Raw genomic sequence first — 24491 nt, forward strand, 5'->3', positions numbered from 1 at the left:
TGAGCCAGGGCATCCGTGTGCATTCGCTGGATGTGTGTGCCTGTGAGTGAGTGTCACTGTCATTCCCAGAAGACCTCTCTCTCCTATTTCCCTTTTTTTTTTTTTTTTTTTTTTTTGAGACAGAGTCTCACTCTGTTGCCCAGGCTGGGATGCAGTGGCGCAATCATGGCTCACTGCCCCCTGGGTTCAAGTGATCCTCCCACCTCCCACCTCAGCCCCAGAATAGCTGGGAAGACAGGCGCATGCCACCATGCCAGGCTAATTTTTTTTTTCTTTTTTTTTTTTTTTTTTTTTTTGATGGTGTCTTGCTCTGTAGCCCAGGCTGGAGTACAGTGGAGCTATCTCAGCTCACTGCAACCTCCGCCACCTGGGTTCAAGTGATTCTCCGGCCTCAGCCTCCCGAGTAGCTGAGATTACAGGCACACGCCACCATGCCCGGCTAATTTGTGTATTTTTAGTAGAGACAGGGTTTCCCTCCCGAGTAGCTGAGATTACAGGCACATGCCACCATGACCAGCTAATCTGTGTATTTTTAGTAGAGACAGGGTTTCGCCATGTTGGCCAGGCTGCTCTTGAACTCCTGACCTCAGTTGATCCGCCTGCCTCAGCCTCTCAAAGTGCTGGGATTACAGGTGTGAGCCGCCATGGCTGGCCTTCTTTTTTCTTTTTTGTAGAGACAGAGTCTCACTATGTTGCCCACACTGGTCTCTAACTCCTGGACACAAGTGATCCTCCTACCTTGGGCTCCCAAAGTGCTGGGATTACAGACATGAATCACTCTGCCCAGCTCCTCTCCTATTTGCTAAGCCCTCAGCCCCAGATAGGCTACAGACAGACATGGCCTGGAGACAGGAGGACATTTGAGAAGGAGACCAGCTCCCTCTTCGCACTGTGTTTGGGTGAGAGTGGCAGGAGCGGTGAGATTGGGCTTACTAGCTGGAGAAACAGCAAGGGGTCAAATCCTTCCCCACTCCACCCTAGATGTTCTCCTGACTCATTGTCCAGGCCTGTTTGAGGTCCTGAGAAGAGTTCTGGGAATTGGGCCTGTCTTCATCTGCTCCTGCTGCTTTAACAAAATATCTTAAACTGGGTAATTTAGAAACAAGGGAATTTTTGTTTTGTTTTGTTTTTGTTTTTTTGTTTGTTTGTTTGTTCATTTTTTTTTGAGACACGGTCTTGCTCTGTCACCCAGGCTAGAGTGCAGTGGTGCAATCTCAGCTCACCTGCAACCTCTGCCTCCCAGGCTCAAGCCATCCTCCCACCTCAGCCTCCTAAGTAGCTGGGACTACAGGTGTATGCCAGCATGCCTGGCTCATTTTTGTATTTTTTTTTTAAGAGACAGGGTTTCTCTGAGATACAGGCTGCCCAGGCTGATCTCAAACTCCTGGGCTTAAGCAATCTGTACAACCTCTGACTTCTAAAGTGCTGGGATTATAGGCATGAGCCACCGCGTCCAGCCTGGAAATTTATTTCTTACAGTTCTGGAGTCTGGGAAGTCTAAGATCAAGGCGCCAACGGATTCAGTGTCTGGTAAGGTCTTGCTTCAAAGACGATGTCTTCTTCTTTTTTGTTTTTGTTTTTGTTTTGAGACGGAGTCTCATTCTGTAACCCAGGCTGGAGTGCAGTAGCAAGATCTCGGCTCACTGCAACCTCCACCTCCCAGGTTCAAGCGATTCACGTGCCTCAGCCTCCTGAGCAGCTGAGACTACAGGCACGCACCACCACACCCAGCTGATTTTTGTATTTTTAGTAGAGACAGGGTTTCACTATTTTGGCCAGGCTGGTCTCGAACTCCTGACCTCAAGTGATCTGCCCACCTCCGCCTCCCAAAGTGCTGGGATTACAGGCATGAGCCACCTCGCCCAGCCTGATATCTTCTTGCTGCATCCTCATGTGGGGGGAGGGGCTAGGGAGCTCCCTTCAGCCTCTTTTCTAAGGACAGTAATCCCACTCATGAAGGCAGAGCCCTCGAGTCTTAATCACCTCCCAAAGGCCACACCTCTTATTACCACTACAGTGGAGATTAGGGTTCCACATGAATTTCGGAGGGACACACTTGGATAGTAGCTGGGCCACAGGCACCTGCAATTAGACAGGCCTTGGCAGCATTTCGCAGGAGAGACCCCTGTCCATGTTCTTCAGGCCTCTGTCCCAGGGCCAGCCCTTTTTTTTGCTCCACACTGGGGTTCACGCCACCAATCTGGCTTGTGTCTTTTTTTTTTTTTTTTGAGACGGGGTCTGACTCTGTCGCCCAGGCTGGAGTACAGTGGTGCCATCTCAGCTCACTGCAGCCTCTGCCTCTCGGGTTCAAGCAATTCTCCAGCCTTACCCTCCCAAGTAGCTGGCCTGCACCACCATGCTAGGCTAATTTTTGCTTTTTTTTTTTTTTGAGACAGAGTCTCACTCTATTGCCCAGGCTGGAGTACAATGGCAAGATCTCAGCTCACTGCAACCTCTACCTCTCGGGTTCAAGCGATTCTCCTGCCTCAGCCTCCTGAGTAGCTGGGATTACAGGTGTACACCACCACCACCCCCCCAGCTAATTTTTGTATTTTTAGTAGAGACGGGGTTTCACTATGTTGGCCAGGCTGGTCTTGAACTCTTGGCTTCAAGTGATCCACCCGCCTCGGCCTCCCAAAGTGTTGGGATTATAGGCATGAGCCACCATGCCTGGCCCCTGCTTGTGTATTATGTGACTTACTCGGGTAGACATAGCAGTTTTTTGTCACTGATGCCACACCAGCCCTACCCCTAGGCATGGCCTAGTCCCTAAGAAGGAGGGCCCCGTGGCCCTGCATTTTGAGAGAGGTGTACACGGAGGGGACATAGAGATGAAAAGGGTCGGTTTGGGGTGGGGGAACATTTGGCAGGGAGGTTTGCAGAAGCAGAGAGAAATGAGCTAAGAAGCATGAAGGGGACAGGAAAGTGAGAATGTTGGGGGTTGAACAGGTTTGGGGCAGAGCAGGAGGCAAATGGCTCAGCACAGAGGCCTGACGATGCCCTCGGTGGGCAGATGGGAGGAGGCTAGAGTTCACGAGAGCCCCAGGTGGCCATCAGCACAGCTAGACCCACTCCTGACTCCTAAAATCTCGGGCGGTTCCTGAGGCTCACTCATGCTGGTGCGCTAGGAACAGAGGTGGGAACCTGCTCAGCTAGGGAAATGAGATCAGAGAGTTTCTTGGAGTGATGCTCTGCCCCAGTGTGGCCAGACAGACCACAGGGCAGTTGACAGAAGAGACTCAAGATGGTGGTTGTCCCTGTGAGAACTGTTTCCCCCCTAAATGAGAGAGGAGGACGAAGTGCTCTGCCAGGCCCCCTGCTCAGACTGTGCTAATGGGACTCTGGTTACTGGGGCAAAATCCGAGGGCTGCACTCGCCCGGCCACTGCACTGACCCAGTGGCTGCACTCAGCCGGTGGCTGCACTGGCCTCCACTTTACCAGTAAAGGCTTGGGCAGACACAGTGTCCTGGGGGTGCCTGTCAGACCCTGGAGGCCCCTTCCCTACCCACAGGGGCTCTAAACTTTCACCCTCCCTTCCTGCCCCTACCCCCATCCTTTCAGAGTCTGAAAAGGCAGACAGCTTGCTGTTTGCTCTGGAATCTGACCTCCTGAGCAGGCAGTACCCTGCCTCTGGCCTCTGCCCTCTCTCCTAGGGCCCTCAGTGCTGCTTCCCTGGGGGTTCCCAGCCTGTGCAGAGACCGGCCCCTCCGAGGCAGAAGATATTTGCTCTGCTCCTAGCTTTGGGAAACCACACGTTTCATCTCCCAGAAGGGGGATCAGGACAGGGCCCTAGGCTCTTAGGAGATGGGGGAGGGGGCGGGCCTGCTCTCTTCTGTCACCATCCCCCCCAATTTTCAAAGCAGTTTGGCTCCATATATGACTGGAACCAATTGCAGGCAATGTCCCTGTCAGGGCATAACTGTGCTCATCCATTACCTGCTGGAATCTCGCCCACTGCCCTCTCAGGGGGACCAGCTCAGGAATTCAGTTGACCCTTGACAAGCTGGAAAGGCCAAGGGTATCTTTTCCTTCCTCTCTTCTCAGGAATGACTTGATCAGTCTGCAGGCTCCTTAAGGATAAGAGTCGCGTCTTATTCATCTTTGGGTCACCAAGCTCCAGTGCTTAGCACATGGTAATCACTAAATTAAAAATGGAACAAATGAATGAAAGGAAGATGGGGAAAGGGAGGACTGTATCCCTTTTCTCTGGTGATGGAAGTGGGGAGAGGTTGTGCTCATTAACAGGTATGTCTATGGCCATTATGTCTTCTGGTGGTGGCAAGGGGAAGCTGCTAGTTTCCCTCCCACCTGGCCACCTCCCAGGGTCACTTCATCATCCATTTGCCCAGCATTGGAGGTGAGGTGGGGGTAACTACTGAGCATTTGGGCTGTCCTCAAAGTGTAAGCAGCCTTGCGCACATGCCAGGGAGCCTCCAACCCCATTTTTTCTGTAGATAGTCTCTGCCTTGGGCAGAGCCTTGTGCCAGGCATTGAGAAGGAATCTAGTCTCAAAACATCAAACAAGAATCCAGTTCCCTTCTTCCTACTTCACCCCTCCACACCATAGCACTCTGGTAAAATTTATTCAGATCTGGGGATTGGAGAGCAATTCCTTTTGGATTACATGATCAGGTCAAGAGATGTGTTTTGGGATCTGAACTCAATCCAGATGCATATACTGGGTCCTTTCTCTCCCCATGCAGGGACTCAAACCATGTGTAACTGGAGGAGTTGACTGCTTGCAGAAAACATAGGTGCCTATGCATCCCTGAGAGGACAAGAGAGTGACTGGAGGGGCTTTGGCCAGAGTCCAGGGGTGGGGAGAGGTGACAGCTCCTGCTGCCTCTAACATGGTCACTATCATCGGTAACCCTGGAGGAGGTCCCTCTCCCCAAATGCTTCAGAGCCCAAGATCTCACTGTCCGTGGAAGAGATGTGGGATATCCAGGTCTCTCTCTATAGCACACCTTCCAAAAAAGAGTAACGTGTCTCCATTCTTTCTGGGGATAACCTTTCTGGGAAATATATGAGCCAAAACAAGACCATTGTGATCTCCACTGGACAAGCAGCAGGGGAGCAGAGCTTATCTCCTGCCCCTAACCTCTTCTCCTTCCTGTGGCACTTTCCATGCATCAGGATTTTTTTTTCCTTTTCTCTCTCTTTCTTTCTTTCTTTTTTTTTTTTTTTTGAGATGGAGTCTCATTCTGTTGCCAAGGCTGGAGTACAGTAGCATGATCTCGGCTCACCACAACTTCCGCCTCTCAGGTTCAAGCGACTCTCCTGCCTCAGCCTCCTGAGTAGCTGGGACTACAGGCATGTGCCACCATGCCTGGCTAATTTTTGTATTTTTTGTAGAGACGGGGTTTCACTATGTTGGCCAGGCTGGTCTCGAACTCCCGACCTCATGATCCGCCCACCTCAGCCTCCCAAAGTGCTAGGATTACAGGCATGAGCCACTGCACCTGGCCTTCTTTCTTTCTTTTTTTTTTTACTCACCACTATACTAACAAGGACAGGTTTTCTATATTGGTAAGTCCTGCGGGGAAATACCCTTTCCTTGCTTCCTTTGGGCTTCAGGGACCAACCTGCCTTCAGGGATCAACTAGACAAACCCAGCCTGTTTGTGCTCAGCAAAAATCCAAGAAAAGATATTGGCAGGATATTAGTCCCCCTGAGAGGGCAAGGCACTGCTGAGCTCCCCGGGCCCAGCCAGGCAGGCATCTATAACTGATGGCAGAATGCCTACAGCTAAGTGGCCACAAGTTAGTTATCAACTAAGGGCCCCAAAGCCAGAGCATCCAAGCAGGCAGAAAGACAGTGAAGATTTCAATGGACTGTGGTCAGGACAGGCAAGGAGTCCAGAATCTAAAAGGTCAAACAGAGCAATGCGAACTTGAGCCTGAGGCAAGAATGATTGAGTGAGGGGGCTGCCAGGGGACAAGGGGTTTAAGAGCTTATTTTGACCAGATGGAAATTTTGGGTATACTAGGAGACTTCTAGACAGGAAAAGGGGATCTGGGGGTGTCCTTACAATACCGAGGTGGTGGCGATGCTGCAAGGCCTAATTTCATTATTATGGTGATGGTGGAAGTTGTTGTAGTGAGATTGATAGTGACAGAGATTGTAGTAATTATGGTAATAGCAGGAATGGGGTGATGAGTGGTCATAGTGTTGCCATGGTTAATGGTTGTTGCCAAGGGGACAAAGGGAGTAAGGATGATAACTATTGTCATGGGGAAGGACATGGTGATATTGAAGCTAGAGTAACAGAAACAATCGTTTTAGGGGTGATGGCAGTATCAGTGAATGATAGTGACAATAATTGTGGTCACAAGTGAAGAGGTGATTGTGATGGTGGTGGAGATGTTGACTTGTTATCCAGATGAGGGAGTGATAAGGTGATAAATATTACATTGGTAAATATGGACTCTTCATGTGGTATCATTGTTCTTTCTTTAAGCCACATAATATATGAGATAAGCCTGATCCTTTAGAGGAGCTCAGGAGGCATATGTCATGGCCCTGGGTCTCCCTGAACATAACAACTCTGTGATCAGACCTGTACTGTTTTTCCTGGTCCCCTCCATCCTGATTAAAGCCAAAGTGGAGATTGGAGGGTAACCCATACCCTAGCTTTTCCTTTTCTTTCTCCATCTTCCTAGGGGCCTACTTGCTTCCTAAGATAGTCCTTCTCCAGGGTCCAATATAGTAAACTAAGGCATAGTTGTTCCTCGTGGGCTCAAGCCAGAGCACTCTGGGTATGCCAAGCATCTGGCTGGAAAAGGAATAATGCTGCCAAAAGGCCCTTGCAGCAGTAGGAACAGTGGTTACTGTAACTATTATTCTTAACTTACGGCTGGTCCTCAGTCTCTAATTGGTTTCAACCTCTGGCAATTCCCTTAATCTGCGCTGGCTACTAGCCAAATGTGGCTATTGCGCATTTGAAATGCAGCTAGTCCAATTCAGATGTGAGTGTAAGATATACATTGGATTTTGAAGACTTAGCATGAAAAAAAGAATGTAAACTCTTTATCTCTCTTTTTTCTTTCTTTCTGTTTTTTGGGGGGTTTTTTGTTTTTTATTTTTTTGTTTTTTTTTTTTGAGACAGCATCTCCCTCTATCACCCAGGCTGGGGTGCAGTGGTGCAATCGTAACTCATTGCAGCCTCAAACTCCTGGGCTCAAGTGATCCTCCCACCACAGCCTCCTGAGTAGCTGGGATTATAGGCACATACCACCACACCCAGCTAATTTTTAAAATTTTTGTAGAAACAGGGTCTTGCTATGTTACCCAGGCTGGTTTCAAAATCCTGGGCTCAAGTGGTCCTCCCACCTTGGCCTCTCAAAGTGCTGAGATTACAGGTGTGAGCCATTGAGCCTGGACCTCTTTATCTCTTTAATATAAATTTTTATATTGTTCACATGCTGAAGTAATATTTTGAAAATATGGAGTTAAATGTAATATAAATTAATTTCACTTGTTTCTTTTTATTTTTTTTAAATGTGTCTACTAGAAGTTTTTTTTTTTTTTTTTTTTTTTTGAGACAAGTTCTTGCTCTGTCGCCCAGGCTGGAATGCAGTGGTGCTATCTACTAGATGATTTTAAATAACATATGTGGTTCACATTGTATCGGATGGTGCTGCCTTAGCTCATTTGCTTTTTGTTTGCTCAGAGAAGCAAAAGGAAAGAAATAAAGCAAATTCCAAAATTATAGTAGGTTAAGCACCTAATAAGTTTGTTTCTCTTTACCATAAAATCTAAGCAGAAGTGCTGCAGGGCAGATGTGGCAGCTCCACTCCAATGTCTGGGCTCCAGGGTCTCTCTTTACTGTGCTTCCACCATTCTCAACACATGGCTTCCATCCTGAGGTCTAAGATGACTGCTCTAGTTTCTATAACCATTTACACTCAGTGAAAAGGGGAGAAAAGGGTGTCAACTCCTTCATATGGGCAGAGTCCGGAAGCACACACTACTTCTGCTTGCATCTCATTGGCTGGAATCTGGTTACCCAAACACACCTAGCTGCAAGGGAGTCTGGGAAATGTAGTCCTAAACCAGGTGGCCATGCTCCAGCTAACACTTGGGGGTTTTATTATTAAAAGAAGAAAGACAGAACGGCTACTGGGGGACAGGAGGGCTATTACCCAAGGCTCATACCTACTACAGGTCTGAGGAGTGGCTGCCATCACTGGCAGCAGGAGGATGGAGCAGATAATCTCCAAGAAAAAGCCTGTTCCTTTTAAAGAGATGTATTTATTTATTTATTTATTTATTTATTTATTTATTTTCAAGACATGGTCTTGCTCTGTCGCCCAGATTGGAGTGCAGTGGTGCAAGCTCAGCTCACTGCAACCTCTGCCTCCTGGGTTCAAACGATTCTCTCTGCCTTGGCCTCCCAAGTAACTGGGATTACAGGCACCCGCCTCCATGCCTGGCTAATTTTTGTATTTTTAATAGAGACGGCCTGGGCTGGTACCATGGCTCACACCTGTAATCCCAGCAATTTGGGAGGCCAAGGCGGGTGGATCACCTGAGGTCAGGGGTTGAAGACCAGCCTGGGAAACATGGAGAAACCCTACCTCTACTAAAAATACAAAAATTAGTCGGGTGTGGTGGTAGCTTGAGCCCGTAGTCCCAGCTAGTGGGAGGCTAAAGCAGGAGAATCGCTTGAATCTGGGAGGCGGACGTGTCAGTAAGCCGAAATCACACCACTGCACTCCAGCCTGGGCAACAGAGCAAGACTCTCTCTCAAAAAAAGTAAATAAATAGGCCAGGTGTGGTGGCTCACACCTGTAATCCCAGCACTTTGGGAGGCCTAGGCAGGTGGATCACTTGAGGTCAGGAGTTGGAGACCAGCCTGGCCAACATAGTGAAACCCCGTCTCTGCCAAAAATACAAAAATTAGCTGGGTGTGATGGTGCACATTTGTAATCACAGCTACTTGGGAGGCTGAGGCAGGAGAATCACTTGAACCAGGGAGGAGGAGGTTGCAGTGAGCCAAGATTGTGCCACTGCACTCCAGCCTGGGCGACAGAGTGAGACTCCATCTCAAAATAAATAAATAAACAAACAAATAAATAAATAAATAAATAGGCCGGGCACAGTGGCCCACACCTGTAATCCCAGCACTTTGGGAGGCCGAGGAGGGCAGATCACCTGAGGTCAGGAGTTCGAGACCAGCCTGGCCAACATGGTGAAACCCCGTCTCTACTAAAAATACAAAAATTAGCCAAGCATGGAGGTGCGCACCTGTAATCCCAGCTACTTGTAAGGCTGAGGCAGGAGAATCACTTGAACTCGGGAGGCGGAGGTTGCAGTGACCCGAGATCGTGCCATTGCACTCCAGCCTAGAAAACAGAGTGAAACTTCATCTCAAAAAATAATAATAATAATAAAATAAAAATAAAATAAATGAATAAAGACAGCCCAAGTCCCAGCATATTTTCAGATGTTCCTTGATAAGCATGATTTTAAGAGAGGGAAGAAAGGAGACAGTTTGACAAGAAAGAGAAAGAGGGAGAATGAGGACGGGTGCATGGCTGGGGACTTTTGTTTGAGTTGTAAGCTCTCTTGCTGGGACAACGCTTGTGATTCCAATATTTTGGATATTTATACTCAAGGTCTTCATAGGTCATGTGATATAGAAACAATGGCTCCAACCATTTGTTAAGTAGGTTCTGTTTATTAAACTCCCGCTTGCCTACCTTCTTCCTTCCACTTTTGACCTTCCCCACCTCTGTATCAGGTGCCCAGGACAGGCACAGAAGTGAACCCAGGAGACCTACAAGACCTGTACTTAAGAGAGTAGTGTGACTTGGGAGTCAGAAAACAGCCAAAGACAATTATCCAGACAGCCACAGTGGGCAAAGGCTGGGACAGACACACTGGGCATATCTCTGAGTTTCTCTTTGACCCAGATCTTCTTAACAAAAAAATACTCAAGTAAAGTTGGTCTCCATGAAGAGAGGACCTAGCTCTATCGTGTCCACCAATGTATTCCTATTGCCTGGCACAGAACAAGTGTTTGGTAAGAATTTGCTGAACAGATGAATGAAGAGGATTGGGCTTTCTCTGAAGTCAGGTTCGAGGTTGAGCTGTGAGGAGAGATTATGTGGGTTTTGAAGTTGGGGCTCCACCACGCCCTCCCACCTACCCCTCCTTTTCCACGGCCAACATCTGAACCTGCAATCCCATCCTCCCAGGCTCTTTCTCTCCGTGACTGCTGGTCTCTCAAGCTCGGGGTAGGCTGCTCTAGGGAAACTGGATGTAGTGGGCAGACAGGTGGGGCAAGTGTGGGCATTTCCTCAAAGGCCGGCCCTCCCTCAGAACCTACTGCCCTGGCAGACTCACCTTTGCTCTTGGACTGAGACAAGGCTTCCCTGACTGCCACCTCCTCCACGCTGCTCCTTCTCTCTCAGCAAGGGTCAGATAAGGAGACCGCAATCCGCCCTAGGAGAAAGCCTGGCCGATAGAGGGGCCCAAACCCCGGACGTCCCCCCTCCTCCCATATATCTTGGTGTCAAACACATTTTATTTCCTCACGTCTGGGGACCCTGGAGCTTCCCCTCCAGGATTACTTCCTCCTCCGGTTTGTTTTCCAGCTGGAGATTCTAGGAGCCCCACGGCAGGGGGGCGGCTCCTCCGCTTGTGGCCCATAGGCTTCAAAGGGCCCAGAGTGGAATGCCGCGGCCAGAGGCTGCTGGCCTGGGAGGAGGGGTGGAGGCATCGCAAGCCCAAGGTACGGGGGCTCTGGCTGGGTCCCCCACTCATTTTCAAGCTGCCCCCCCATTGGCTGAAGGGCTGTATCTATGGGCAGAAGGTGACTTCAAAGGTCAGCAATGGGGGACTCCCTACCACCCCCTCCCCCGGGGCTCAGAGGGGGCCAGGAAGTGCCCCCCACCATGATGGATTAGGTGCCTAAGAGCCATGGCGAGCTTATGGACGGGAGACCTTCTCTTTTTTCATGGGGTTCAGATTTCACGATTTGGGGGGGGGTGAAATAATTAGTAATTTGTGATTAAGCCTTTTCATGGATATTTTGTTTCTTTGTTCTGTGATGTCGCCTGGAGCCATTTAAAAAATGACTTAATGACAAAGAAAAAATAATTGCTCTTTGTAACTAATGACTGTGTCAGAACTTGGAAATCACCAAAGCCTCGGAAAGTAGAAACCGAGTAGGGGGTGGGGGTTCCACTCTCCAAGGAATCAGATCAGCAGTCGTAAAGTGACCCGGGATCTGCTTTGCACCTGGATAGCCCCCTTCCCTTCCCTGGAGCCAGCAGCCAGCACCTGCAGGCTCAGCCTGGGGGCTTCAGGACTAGGGTCCCTTAGGTACCTTTGCCCCAGGCTGAAAGGAATGGTCAGAATGCCCTAGGCCAGCCTAGACTGCCCCAACTCAGCCTCACCTTGGAGTTGCTCCTTCCTTCATAAAATCCCCCTGTAAGGAGACTTCTCCCCCTCTGGTGGAGGAGCAAGGGGTAGTTCTGTCCTCACATCTCCACTCCTGCAGCTTCCTATAGAGCTCCAGAGTTGCCCTGGGATTCTGGATTCTTCTGGGTCTTTCCTTTTTTTTTTTTTTTTTTTTTTAGTATTTAATTGTCAAATAAAGATTGAGCATATTCACAGGGTACAATGTGAGGATTTGATACACTCATCTGAATCTTTATGGCTCCTGTGTCCCTACCTAGACTGAGCTCTCCCTGGGGGACAGAAAAAAATGCCCTCTCCCTCCTGATGCTCCGGCCCCTCCTCCCCTCATGTACGCTAACCTACCTTGGGCTGGGGCCCTGCAGAGCTCTGGGCCACTTGAGGCAGGGATCTGGCAGGGCCCAAGCCCCAAGGACTCAGGGCAGCCCACCGCCTCCTGCCACCCCCAGCCGCCTCCAGCAGCCTCTGGGGAATGGGCAGGGAGATGGGGAATTGCTCACACAGCAGATTCCACTCCTGTTCCCTTCCCAGGCCCTCGCTCCAAGCTCTCCCAGGGGGAAATGCTGGGGGGAGAAAAGCGTTAACTTGTGCCTTCTATTTGGTTTTCCTCTGGTTATTGTTTAAAATGCAGAGATTATGAGGTCAAACTCTCCCAGCCAATATGTTTCTAATGAAAAATGTAGTAAGGCACGACTGAGTAATCTAATCTATAAGTTAAGCGTTCCACACAGCAGCGATTTTCACCGACAGAACTTCAATAAATCTTGTTTTGAGAAAAATGATATGAGGCTGATGTTCTATTTTTGTCAATTTGAATGGACTCCCCCTGCCCCCCCAGTCCCCAGAAACACTGCACTGCACCCAACCAATCTCCTTCTTCCCTCCCCCAGAGCAGGCTGGATGAAAGTGGGGGACAAGAATGATAGTGTGGGAGGCCTGAGTTCTGACCCAGCTTAGCTCAGAGGGTCCGGGGCCAGAGGCCTCTGCTTCAGCCCACCTGGTCTCTGGGGCTCTCCTCCTGGTGAGGGACTTGGCAAAGGGGTCGGGGGTCTTGAAGGAAAAGGCAGCCAGAGGTCTAGGAGAATGGTGTCGACTTTCCTAGCCGTGCGGTCAGGACTGCCCAGGCAAGCCTGTTTCCCCCAGCTGTCCCAAGGCTGAGCAAAGAACAAACAGCAGGCCTCGAACCTTCCCTTGACCCGCAACAAGCCATTGATAGATTTGGCAAGAAAGGCCTCACCTCAGGAAGAACTGGTTAAATCCATCTTCAAAGCTGCTGTTCCCCTTTGCCTGACTTGAACGTGGGAGACAGGCCAGAATGTAGTAGTAAACTCACTCCTAATAAAGGATGTGTGTGTGTATATGTGTGTGTGTGTGTGTGTGCGCGCGCATGTAAGTGTGTACATGTGTATGCGTGTGTGTGCATGTATGTGTACCCATGTACACCCGTGTGCAGGGTTCTGGGAAGGAAGCAAGGCTCTCTCAATGAATGTGCAGACCTAAGGCTGTCATGGAGGGTGGCTGCCAAGATTAAAATCAAAAGATTTCCAGCCCAGGGAATATGTGGGAGGCCAGGAGAAAGAATATGGAGAAGCTGTTTCAAGAAACTGGAGAAGCTGTAAGGGCAGCCAGAAAGGATTATGTCACCTCATCAGAGAGAAATCAATTAGGAGAGGCTTCACAACGACAGCTCCTCCTCCCTCCTCCCAGCCACGATCCACCAAGGGGAACGGATTAAGACAGAGATGTCTGGAGACAGAAAGGTTTTTCTGGGTGGCGATTTCAGCAGCATTTAGATTTGGAAGAGCCAGAGGCTGTCTCACTCTGAAACCTGTAGGTATGGCAACCACAGACAGAGGGAACTTGACCTCTCAGTGTCCAGGAGAGCTGAGTATAGAGGCAGGAGGGCTGGGGTTGGGGGTCTGAGGATCAGGGGATCCACGTTTTGACATTACCAACAGTCTGACTTCAGACCTCAGTTTCTCATCTATAAAATAAGGAAAATAAGACCAGTCCTACTTACCTGAGAGCAAGGTTAGCAGATCAAGTAAGAAGATACATGTGAACACGTGGTTTAAAATACTGCACAAGGCTGGGCATGGTGGCTCACGCTTGTAATCCCAGCACTTTGGGAGGCTGAGGCGGGCAGATCACCTGAGGTCAGGATCTCGAGATCAGCCTGGCCAACACGGCAAAACCCCTTCTCTACTGAAAATACAAAAATTAGCTGGGCATGGTGGCGGGCGCCTATAATCCCAGCTACTTGGGAGGCTGAGGGAGGGGAATCACTTGAACCCGGGAGGCAGAGGTTGCAATGAGCTGAGATCATGCCACTGCACTCCAGCCTGGATGACAGAGTGAGATCCTGTCTCAAAAACTAATAATAATAAAATAAAGTACTGCACAAGATGAGCTATGGATAAAATTATTACTGAATTGGGCGAAGGAAGGAGCTCTGGGAACGACTCTCAATGCCCCATTATTTCTCTGGGTCAAGTTAAACTGGATGACGAGGATGGGCGACTGTCACTGGCCTGCCTCTGGAGTCTGAGCTTAGAGATTCCTCAAGGAATAAGAAAGGAATTTGCACGTTTCTCTCAGCTTCCGGGTGTGCGAAGGATCCACAATGTGGAGATGACTCCAGGAAAGGCTCTGGGCTGGTGGACGTGCACAGTAAGGACAGGGGCCTGGGGGCTGGGAAGGGGGCTTGGGAGGGGAGGAGCTTTTGAGGGGGAAGGGAAGGGCCCCTTGTCTCTGCTTAACCAAGTCAAGGCACCAAAGCTGTGTCCCCTTTCTTTCCAGGTCTTACCAGTTCTCCCTCCCCATCCCACCCTGTGTCATTGCAGGGGCCATCTAAGGCTCCCAGCAGCTCCCCAGAAGGGGAGGGGTGAGAGATTTTCTTTAACCTCAAACATCAAACATTAGCCCTAAGTCCCCTTTTGTCTTCTGACTCCTACCCACCATTTCCTTCCATTTAACTGTTCCCACCAACGGTTCCCAGGAAAGTCAGCTCAAGCCCAGGGCTGCCAGAGCCGAGGGGAAGTGGGGAGGTAGTGGGGAATGGCTGAGGCTGCTCAAAGTGGCCTGGAGCTGCTGGGCAGCCTCAGAAACCCTGGAGATCCAATTCCCAAGGAAAATGGGAGGTGAAAAGAGACAGGGTAATATTTCTCACATGACTAGGGTGGGAAGATGAACCCAAAGCAAACTCTCTCCAATTTCTCTGTGCCTGGGTATGGGGAGTGGGTGCAGCAGGCTCCAGTCAGAGCTAAAAGGTCTGCCGCCGCCATGAGTTTGAGAGTCCCTGTGGCCTGGCTCTAGTCCTCCTCTTGCCCCCAGAGAGGTCCCAAGCCCCTGGAACAGTATGCAGCTACAGCTCCATAGACCAGGTACTATGAGCCCTCGAAAGCTGGGGGATTGTCGGGGGAGAGGGAATTGCGGTTGGAAGAGAGGGGAGCTTGTGCACCTTAATGCCCACTAAAAATGCAAACTTAATCACATAGGAGCATTTTTAGAGAAAATTAAAAATATGATACAAAGCACTAGGTATAGAATGATCCCATTTATGGAGCAAAAATAATTCTATAGTTTGCTTTTTTTTTTTTTTTGAGATAGAGTTTCACTCTTGTTGCCCAGGCTGGAGTCCAATGGCGTGATCTCGGCTCACCACAACCTCTGCCTCCCTGGTTCAAGCGACTCTCCCACCTTAGCCTCCCGAGTAGCTGGAATCACAGGCATGCGTCACCACCACACCAGGCTAATTTCGTGTGTGTGTGTGTGTGTGTGTGTATATATATATATATATATATATATATATATATATATATTTTTTTTTTTTTTCCACTAGAGACAGGGTTTCTCCATGTTGGTCAGGCTGGTCTTGAACTCTCGACCTCAGGTGATTCACCCAACCTTAGCCTCCCAAAGTGCTGGGATTACAGGCGTGAGCCACCGCGCCCAGCCCTTTTTATTTTTACTTTTTTTATTTTTATTTTTTTTTTGAGACGGAGTCTTTGCTCTGTCGCCCAGGCTGAAGTGCAGTGGCACGATCTCGGCTCACTGCAAGCTCCATCTCCTGGGTTCACGCCATTCTCCTGCCTCAGCCTCCCGAGTAGCTGAGACTACAGGTGCCTGCCACCACGCCCAGCTAATTTTTTGTATTTTTAGTAGAAACAGGGTTTCACTGTGCTAGCCAGGATGGTCTCGATCTCCTGACCTCGTGATCCCCCCGCCTCGGCCTCCCAAAGTGCTGGGATTACAGGCGTGAGCCACCATGCCCAGCTTTTTTTTTTTTTTTTTTTTTTTAACTACTGGAATAAAACCAGCAAAATATAGACAGTGATAATTTCTGGGTGGTAAGACTTCATATGATATTATTTTCTGTATACTTCTCTATAGCTTCCAAATTTTCTACCATCAACATTTACATTTATAATTAAGAAATTATTTAAAAGGTTAAGAAGATAATTCTGGGGTTAAGCTGACACCCTAAAAGTAGACCCAGAATTTTGGCAGACCCCAGGCCCTCTGCCTAGTCCTAGGTCTGCTTCGGGGATCCCTGGCTGGCCCCTTCTATGGCAGCCCGTGAGGCCGGGGCCCACCAGCTGGGAGTCAGCTGTGCCTGGAGACAATCCGTGTCCAATGGGAGGTGGAGGGCTCATTTCCGAGCTGGATGAGGGCCAGGTCTAGGGCCAAGCAGCAACCTGGGGCACCGGTATTCACAGCTCCTCCCCAACCTCTGCGCCTAAAAAGAGGACAGAGGCCTCAGAGTCAGCTTCTGCCCAGAGGATCCCCAGCCACTACCCCGGTGACTGGTTCTGGCCCACAGATACAGGAGACGGGGTGAAGATGGCCATATCCCCAGTTCTGAGGCTCAGTGAGGATTTATGGAGCTGTGTTTAGGCCTAGATTTGCCCCATTCCCTCTCTCACCCCAGGCCTCCCAAGACCACGGACTCAGGGAAAGAATGGCTAATCAGAGCTGGGAGGGATTCCTACAGGGTTGGGCCAAGGGTTTTGGACCAAGGATTCTCAGTTAATCCCAGCTGGGGTTTAGTAAAAGTATGGCTAAGAAATTCTAGCCCACCTTCAAGTATTCAGCTGTGTTCAAGGAAAAAAAACACACACACACATATAAAAGGCTTTTTAGACTATTTATTTATGAGCATGTGTCAAAATTTTATTTCAATCTTGCTACAAGTGAAGAGACCTATAAAAGGCCGGCCGCTTCAAGATGACTTCTTGGTAGATACATTTAGAGGCAAGAAGAGTGGTTAGCAGCATTGTTAAAATGGACATACAAAAATAATGTCTGAATAAAATATATAAAACTCTTCCAATCGGCGGGGTGGATAGGAAACTGGTTCCTGAGAAGAAATCTAAATCCTATTAAAAGTTTATCAGAAAATTGCTTAAGCATTTTAACAACAAGGCTGATTTCCTCCCAGAAGGAAATAATGAATTACACTTGGCAAAAAGGCTGTGTCCCAGACAAGCTTGGGGGCCTTTCGTCTTCAGTTGGAAATTCCGGCTTGGCGGCTGCTCCAGGGCTGCAGGGTCAAGCATGAAGCAATTGATATGTAAATTCCATGTTCCTGTGTGCCCAAACTTGTGCCAGGCACCAAGATGAGAATAAGACAGCATGGCAGAAGTTGTGGAGAAGCTGCATTGTCTCTCTGCAAGGAAAAATTTCCTGACACAAGTATCTGTCCAGGCAAGTACCCCAGAAGTTCTGAGTTCCCTCATTTTGGAGGTAAGCAAGGCTGCAGAGGAAGCAGGAGGCCTCATGGTACAGATATTTTAGAACTACTTACCCAAGTGGGGGACCTGGACCTCTGGCAGAATGCCAGATGATTTTCAATGGTGCATTGACAATCACTCTGAATTTCATAGTGAGAAAGCTATTTCCTTGTCAATTCTCTTTCTTTATTTCACTCTTTTTTTTCCACTGGAACTTGGGTTCACAGAACTGAATTAATCACATTCCTTGCTTCATGATACACTCTCACCATTGGTCATTGCATGGTTTTCTTTTGTTTTTCTTTTTCTTTTTCTTTTATTATTGTTATTTTTTGAGACAGTCTCACTCTGTCGCCCAGGCTGGGGTGCAGTGGCACAACCTGGGCTCACTGAAACCTCTACTTCCTGGATTCAAGCGATTCTCGTGCCTCAGCCTCCCAAGTAGCTGAGATTACAGATGTGCACTACCTTGCCCAACTAATTTTGTATTTTTAGTAGAGATGAGGTTTCACCACGTTGGCCACGCTGGTCTCAAACTCCTGGCCTCAAGCAATCCACCTGCCTTGGCCTCCCAAAGTGCTGGGATTACAGGTGTGAGCCACAGCGCCCAGCCTAGATTTTCTTTTAATTAGTTTAAAATACTATCATAAGCATCCATGACTTTATCACCCAAAACAAAATCTCAGACCTTGAGAATAACTGACAACTAACCAAATGGTACCACATCCCATTCTCTGCCTCCCATCTCAGCCAACTCACAACCCTGAATCCCATAGTCATCATTCCCTTGCTTTCCTTTTAATGGTTTTATAGCACTTTTATTTATTCCTTAAAAGTTTATTTTAAATTTTAACTGTTCTTTATTAAAAAATAGTATCAGGCTATATTTAACTTTTTTTGACTTGGTATTTCACATAATATTATATTGCTAAGAGTCATCCATATTATTGCATGTCACTTAAGTTCCTTTGTTTTGACTACAGTATAATATTCCATTGTGTGAAATTAGCTCAGGCTATTATAAAGATATCACTTTCCTTACACTCATGAGCATAGCAGCATTATTCACACTAACCAAAAGCTGGAAGCAATACAAGTGCCCAGCAAAAGATGAATAAACAAAATAGCCAGGTAAGGTGGCTCATGCCTGTAATCCCAACACTTTGGGAGGCCAAGGCAGGAGGATCCCTCAAGCCCAGGAGTTCAAGACCAGCCTGAGCAACATAGTGAAGCCTTGTCTGTACAAAAAATAAAAAATTAGCCAGGCAGGGTGGTGTGCTCCTGCAGTGCTACCTACTCAGGGGGCTGAGGTAAGAGGATTGCTTGAGCATTGGCGGTCAAAGCTGCAGTAAGCCATGATCGTGCCACTGCATTCCAGCCTGTGCAACAGAATGAGACTCTGTCTTGAAAAAAACTTAAAAAATGTAGTATATACACATACAATGGAATATTATTCAGCCTTAAACTCTGACACATGCTACAACATTGATGAACCTTGAGGACATTATGCTAAGTGAAATAAGCCAGTCACAAAAAGATAAATACCGTATGGTTCCACTTACATCAGGTGCCTAGAATAGTTAAATGCACAGGGATGAGAGTAGGATGGTGGTTGCCAGGAGCTGGGGTGGGGAGAGGAATGGGGATTATCGTTTGATAGGTACAGAGTTTCAGTTTGGGAAGAGTTCTGGAGTTGGATGATGGTGATGGCTGTATAACAACGTGAATGTAATTAATGCCACTGAACTGTACACTTAAAAGTGGTTAAAAACAGGCCGGGTGCGGTGGCTCACGCCTGTAATCCCAGCACTTTAGGAGGCCAAGGCGGGCGGATTGCCTGAGCTCAGGAGCTCGCAACCAGGCTGGGCAACATGGTGAAACTGTGTCTCTACTAAAATACAAAAAATGAGCCGGGTGTGGCAGCGTTCGCCTGTAGTACCAGCTACTCCGGAGGCTGAGGCAGGAGAATTGCTTGAACCCGGGAGGCAGAGGTTTCAGTGAGCCAAGATCACGCCACTGCATTCCAGCCTGCGTGACAGAGCGAGACTCCTATCACACACACACAAAAAAGTGGTTAAAAATGGTAAAATTCTATGTTATGTACATTTTATAATAATAAAAACATATCTTTCCAATCAATGGGCATTTGGGTTGTTTGATTCTTCCAGTTTCCTCAAAGAGAATGTCTCAGTTTGGTGCTAGTGTATCTTTAACACCTCTCTAACGGGTGTTTCTCTTCTTTCCCTTTTTAACAGAGAGGAAGATTCAACTGCAAGAGCTTTCAGCAGGCAATGGTGTCCAACTAGAATTGAAACACATTGTTATTGTTTTACTTATTTTTATAATTACTTTTGATTTTGTCAAGTAACGGGTGGTTTTGCAGTTACTGTAGTGCTAGAAGGCTTTTTTAAAAAAACAATAAACATACTTGACTAAGAAATAGTAAGTTGATTTAAAGAAAAATATCAAGTAAATAACATTTTAGGTAGAATATGGATTTGGCATGAATTGTGACACTGGTACTCGAATGTGGAATGTTTAGGAAACATGAATTTAGAGGTTGCTCAGACTCTTGTTGAACCAGTGATCTCTGAGACCCTTCCAAGGTTAACAATGTCTGATATTCTGGATGTACAGACAGTATAGGTCATAGGAGCTCAGCAAGTGCTAGAATGGACAGGGAAGGCTTTGTGGGATATGATCTTGGTCTTAAAGAATGAGTAGGATTTAAGTGAAGATAAAGAGGAAATCAGAGTTCTTCCAGGCAAAGAAAATGACATGAAGGTCAAACTAACCAAGGTATGCTTAAGGGCTAATGAGTTTGCTTGGTGGAAGCAAAGGATAGTGATAGAAAATAAAGGAAATCACTGGGCATGGTGGCTAATGCCTGTAATCCCAACCCTTTGGGAGGCCAAGGTGGGAGGATCTCTTGAGCCTAGGAGTTTGAGACCAGCCTCAGTAACATAGTGAGACCCCATTTCTAGAAAATAAAATAAAAGAAAAAATAAATTTGGAAAATCTAAAAAATCTGAGGACTTTAGACTTAGTTGTCAGGGTATAGGGAGTCACAGAAAGTTCTTGAGCAGGTAAGTGACATGATGAAGGGACTCAGATCTTGAGCAGGTACCACTTGGTTTTTGGTGAAAATTTCCTCCTTGTCCAGCCTGAGACTGCTGACTAGTTCATTTATCTCTCAAATATTTATCAAAGGCCTCCCATGTACCAGGCACTGCCCTGTGAATTCAGTGATGCACAAAAACATACTCCTCATCCTACAATCCTCTAGTGTGTGAGCCAGGCATTAAATGAAGTAACCACGTAAACATAAAATTCCAAGTGTCAATAAGTCCAACTAAAGGGGTGCTCCTGATGCCAGGAGTGCATATAGCAGTGGGGAGGCTTACCTGCCTTAGGAGTTAGGGCAAGGCTGTTCTGAGGAAGCCACAGCTGAGCTGATATTGAAAGGATAAGAGGCATTACATGGGTGAAGAGAAGAGGGAAAAGCATTTCAGACAGGGAAAGCAGCATGCCCCAAAGCCCTGTGGCCCGCAGAGGAAGGCTGGGGGGATCAGGATCCCCAGGAGGGCAGGAGGGGATCAGGGAAAAGGTCATTGTGGCTGGGTATCAGGGCACATGGTGTGAAGAGAGGCTGGAGCCCCACAGGCTCTAGGAAGGTTTGGGAGTTTATCCTAGAAGAGAGGGGTGCCATTGAAAGGGCTGTGACATGGTCAGATCAGTGTTTATTTACATTTCGAGACAGGATCTTGCTCTGTTGCCCAGGCTGGAGTGCAGTGACCAGATCACAGTTTACTGTAACCTTGACTCCTGGGCTCGAGTGATCCTCCTATCTCAGCCTCCTGAGTAGCCGGGACTACAGGCATGTACCGCCACGCCTGGCTAATTTTTTACTTTTTGTAGAGACAGGGTCTCACTATGTTGCTCAGGCTAGTCTCAAATTCCTGGGCTCAATAATCCTCCTGCCTCAGCCTCCCAAAAAGTGTTGGGATTACAGGTGTGAGCCACTATGCCTGGCCCAGATTATTGTTTAAAATAATAATAATCATCATCAGGGACAGGCGCGGTGGCTCACGCCTGTAATTCCAGCACTTTGAGAGGCCAAGGCGGGCGGATCATGAGGTTAAGAGATCAAAGCCATCCTGGCCAACATGGTGAAACCCTGTCTCTACTAAAAATACAAAAATTAGCTGGGCATGGTGGTGCATGCCTGTAATCCCAGCTACTTGGGAGGCTGAGGCAGGAGAATCGCTGGAACCCGGGAGGTGGAGGTTGCAGTGAGCCGAGCATGCCACTGCACTCCAGCTTGGTGACAGAGCAAGACTCTGTAAAAAAAAAAAAAAAAAAAAAAAAAAAAATCAAACCTTCTGGTACATGTGAGGAAGGCAGGGTGACATGTATTCATGTCTCTCTCTCAGGCAGCCCCAGAACACTCCAGACGCTGGAGATTGGGAGGCTGATCTGAAGAGAGTGTGCAGGAGGCTGAGGTGGGCCTGGGGTGGCAGCAAAGAAAAGCAAAGGGGACAGGGTGACTGTGAGGATCGGACAGAGTATAAGCTGGGCAGGGGCCAGAAGGGACCCATATGACCGGAGAGGGGCACATGAAGAGGACACATGAGTAGGGTACTGCAAACAGTGCGGGGAGAGGCTGGAGCCTGGAAGAGAAGGCAGGGCTGGAGTCACTCCCAGAGGCACAAAGCTGCGGCAGTAACTAAGTTTGCCCAGGAGAGGGCTCCACCTTGGCAAAATGGCTACGTCTCAATGACTCAAATGATCTCTGAGGTCCCCTGGAGAAAAGATGTCCAAGGACGAAGCCTTGGGGAACTCTTGGCATGCTTGGAGGAAAAGGAGCCAGGGACAGTGGTTGAGGGCAGGCTGGAAGGGGATGGACCGAGCAAAGACACCAGGTTAGGAGGAGGAAGCGGACCAGGAAGAGCACAGAGCTGCAGTGGCAGGGTTTGTGAGAGGGGACAGAGAAGGGACAGCCGCCTGAGTGATTGGCAAGCCTGGAGGCTCCGCAAGTCCAACCCCCCAGTCTGCAGGGGGCAGACACCATGCTTTGTTTTCACCTTCTCCTGGGTATGACAGGCGAGGCAGTGGTAGTAGAGGTTGGTGGAGGCCGGTGGGAGAACACTGACCAGGATGGCGGAACGGAGCTGACCTGAAAGTGAGGACCCCTCACTTGACCCCTACATCATCCCCCTTTTCTTTCTAAGCATCCCTGGGCTTTAGAAAAATAGGGAGACTGAGAAGAAAACTTCTCTCTAGAAGGAGCCAGACTTTAGGGGCGGGAGGGAGAAGAGAAGAGGAAACCTGAACAGGAACCCCATCGCGCTTTTCTTTTTTTTCTTTCTTTCTTTTTTTTTTTTTTGTTTTGAGACAGAGTCTCACTCTCGCCCAGGCTGGAGTGCAGTGGCGCGATCTCGGCTCACTGCAAGCTCCGCCTCCCGGGTTCACGCCATTCTCCTGCCTCAGCCTCCCGAGTAGCTGGGACTACAGGCGCCCGCCACCACGCCCGGCTGATTTTTTGTATTTTTAGTAGAGACAGGGTTTCACCGTGTTAGGCAGGATGGTCTCGATCTCCTGACCTCGTGATCCGCCCGCCTCGGCCTCCCAAAGTTCTGGGATTACAGGCGTGAGCCACCACGCCTGGCCACCCATCGTGCTTTTCAACATTTGTAAGCGGGCGGGGAATAAGGTAAGCTTGCGGACTCCGAGGCTCGTGTGCACAGGCGCACATGCATGCAGGTACCCACATAGACCTGTGCTGACTAGAACACCTGCACTCACTGATTCACACGTGCATCCTGTTGAACACATGCTCACACAACCCTCATTCACATGCCTCCTCCCTTGACATGCACACACACTCATACTGGCATCCCTCCTAAACACATGTTCCCTCTTACCCTGCGGCTTCCCAACCACACACACACCCAGGAGAATCCTAGGAAGCTGTTCGCAATAGTCCTGGATCTCCAGGAATGTGTGCGAGTACCCACGATATGTGTGTATCTACGTAAGATGTAATTCAGAGGGGTGATGTGTGGGTGGGTGGGGATGGGGGATACCCCAAGATGCGATGTGTGTCTGTGAGGGGATGAATGTAGTAAAGTGTGCATTCATTCATTCCATCATTCACTCAACCAGGTTATGGAGGCGCCACCATGTCCCAAGCACTGCACTTGGTTAAACAGTGAACCACACAGACACTATCACTGCTCACAATCTAATGGGCTCCAGAGAAGACAGGCCCTGAGGACACAGCTGGGAAATGCTGTGAAGGGGGAATGCCATGTACTATGGGAGCTGGGAACAGGCAAAGTGACCCAGAGAATTTCCCAAGAACAGGGTGTGTACCTTAGTACAGTGAATATAGACACTGGTCTGGGGGGCACCTCTGGGATGTGAGCTGCATGTCAGCAGGTTGGAAGGTATTTTGGTGGACATGAGGATTGGGAGGTATGGGGTGTGATATGTGCGTGTGTGTACAGCTGTGTGTGCGTGGGAAGGAGTGAGGTGTGTATCATTATCAGAATTATTGGAGCAAACAGGCTCTTTATTATGTGTATAACTTCCCTGCGTCACATTGGTTCCCTCTGTGCAGGGGGAGTTGGAGTGGAACTAAACCAAATAGGGGATTTAGCAACTTCGAGGGGCTGTGGCAGACCTTAAAGTGCTGCTGATAGATGGTGGTGGCAGGCAGGGGAGAGAAGAGGTATCACCAGCAGTGGAGAGGGAACAGAAGAGGGAATTTTGATTGGGCCGGGGGCAGGAACCAGTGCCTGGTGCCCACTTTCAGAGAGGAGGTCTGGGGACAAGTGCAGGAACTGGCCGTTCTCTGCAATAACCTGAGAGAAGAAAAGGGATGGGGAGAGGAAATACCCAATATAGCTCAGTCCTGCCTGGGGCAGGGTGTTCAGGCCTGAGGTCCTGGCTGCACAGCCTTTCTTCTTTTAGGGGTCTCATATATGGACCCTTATATATGAGGTCCATATATTTTATGCATCTCATATGTGGAAAATGGCCCTGAAGTTTAGTGGAAATAAGTCATCTCAATGTTGGGTTCAAATCTCGGCTCTGCAGTAGGACCTTGGGCAAGTTACTTCTCAGAGTAGTGCAATAATTGGAGTAATAATATTTACTTTGCAGGGTTGTGATGATCAGTAGTAACATATAAAAACTTTGGCACCTTGGAAGCACTCAATGAATGAATGATGATGTTTTATTAAAGATATTGGGTCTACTTTGGGAGGCTGAGACGGGCAGATTGCTGGAGTCGAGGAGTTCAAGACCAGCCTGGGCAACATGGTAAA

General features: G+C 48.5%; 1 long non-coding RNA gene across 1 annotated transcript; it reads right to left on the minus strand.

Annotated features, from left to right (window-relative positions):
- Window positions 1-2389: 2389 nt before the first annotated feature.
- LOC129006458 (uncharacterized) lies at window positions 2390-13034 on the minus strand. Its single transcript, XR_008492008.1, has 3 exons — window positions 12666-13034; window positions 10352-10450; window positions 2390-4141 (listed from the first exon to the last, which is right to left on the minus strand). It is a non-coding gene; the product is annotated as an uncharacterized LOC129006458 (long non-coding RNA).
- Window positions 13035-24491: the final 11457 nt, after the last annotated feature.

Source organism: Pongo pygmaeus, chromosome 8 (genome assembly GCF_028885625.2).
Source record: "Pongo pygmaeus isolate AG05252 chromosome 8, NHGRI_mPonPyg2-v2.0_pri, whole genome shotgun sequence".
Lineage (NCBI taxonomy): Eukaryota > Metazoa > Chordata > Mammalia > Primates > Hominidae > Pongo > Pongo pygmaeus.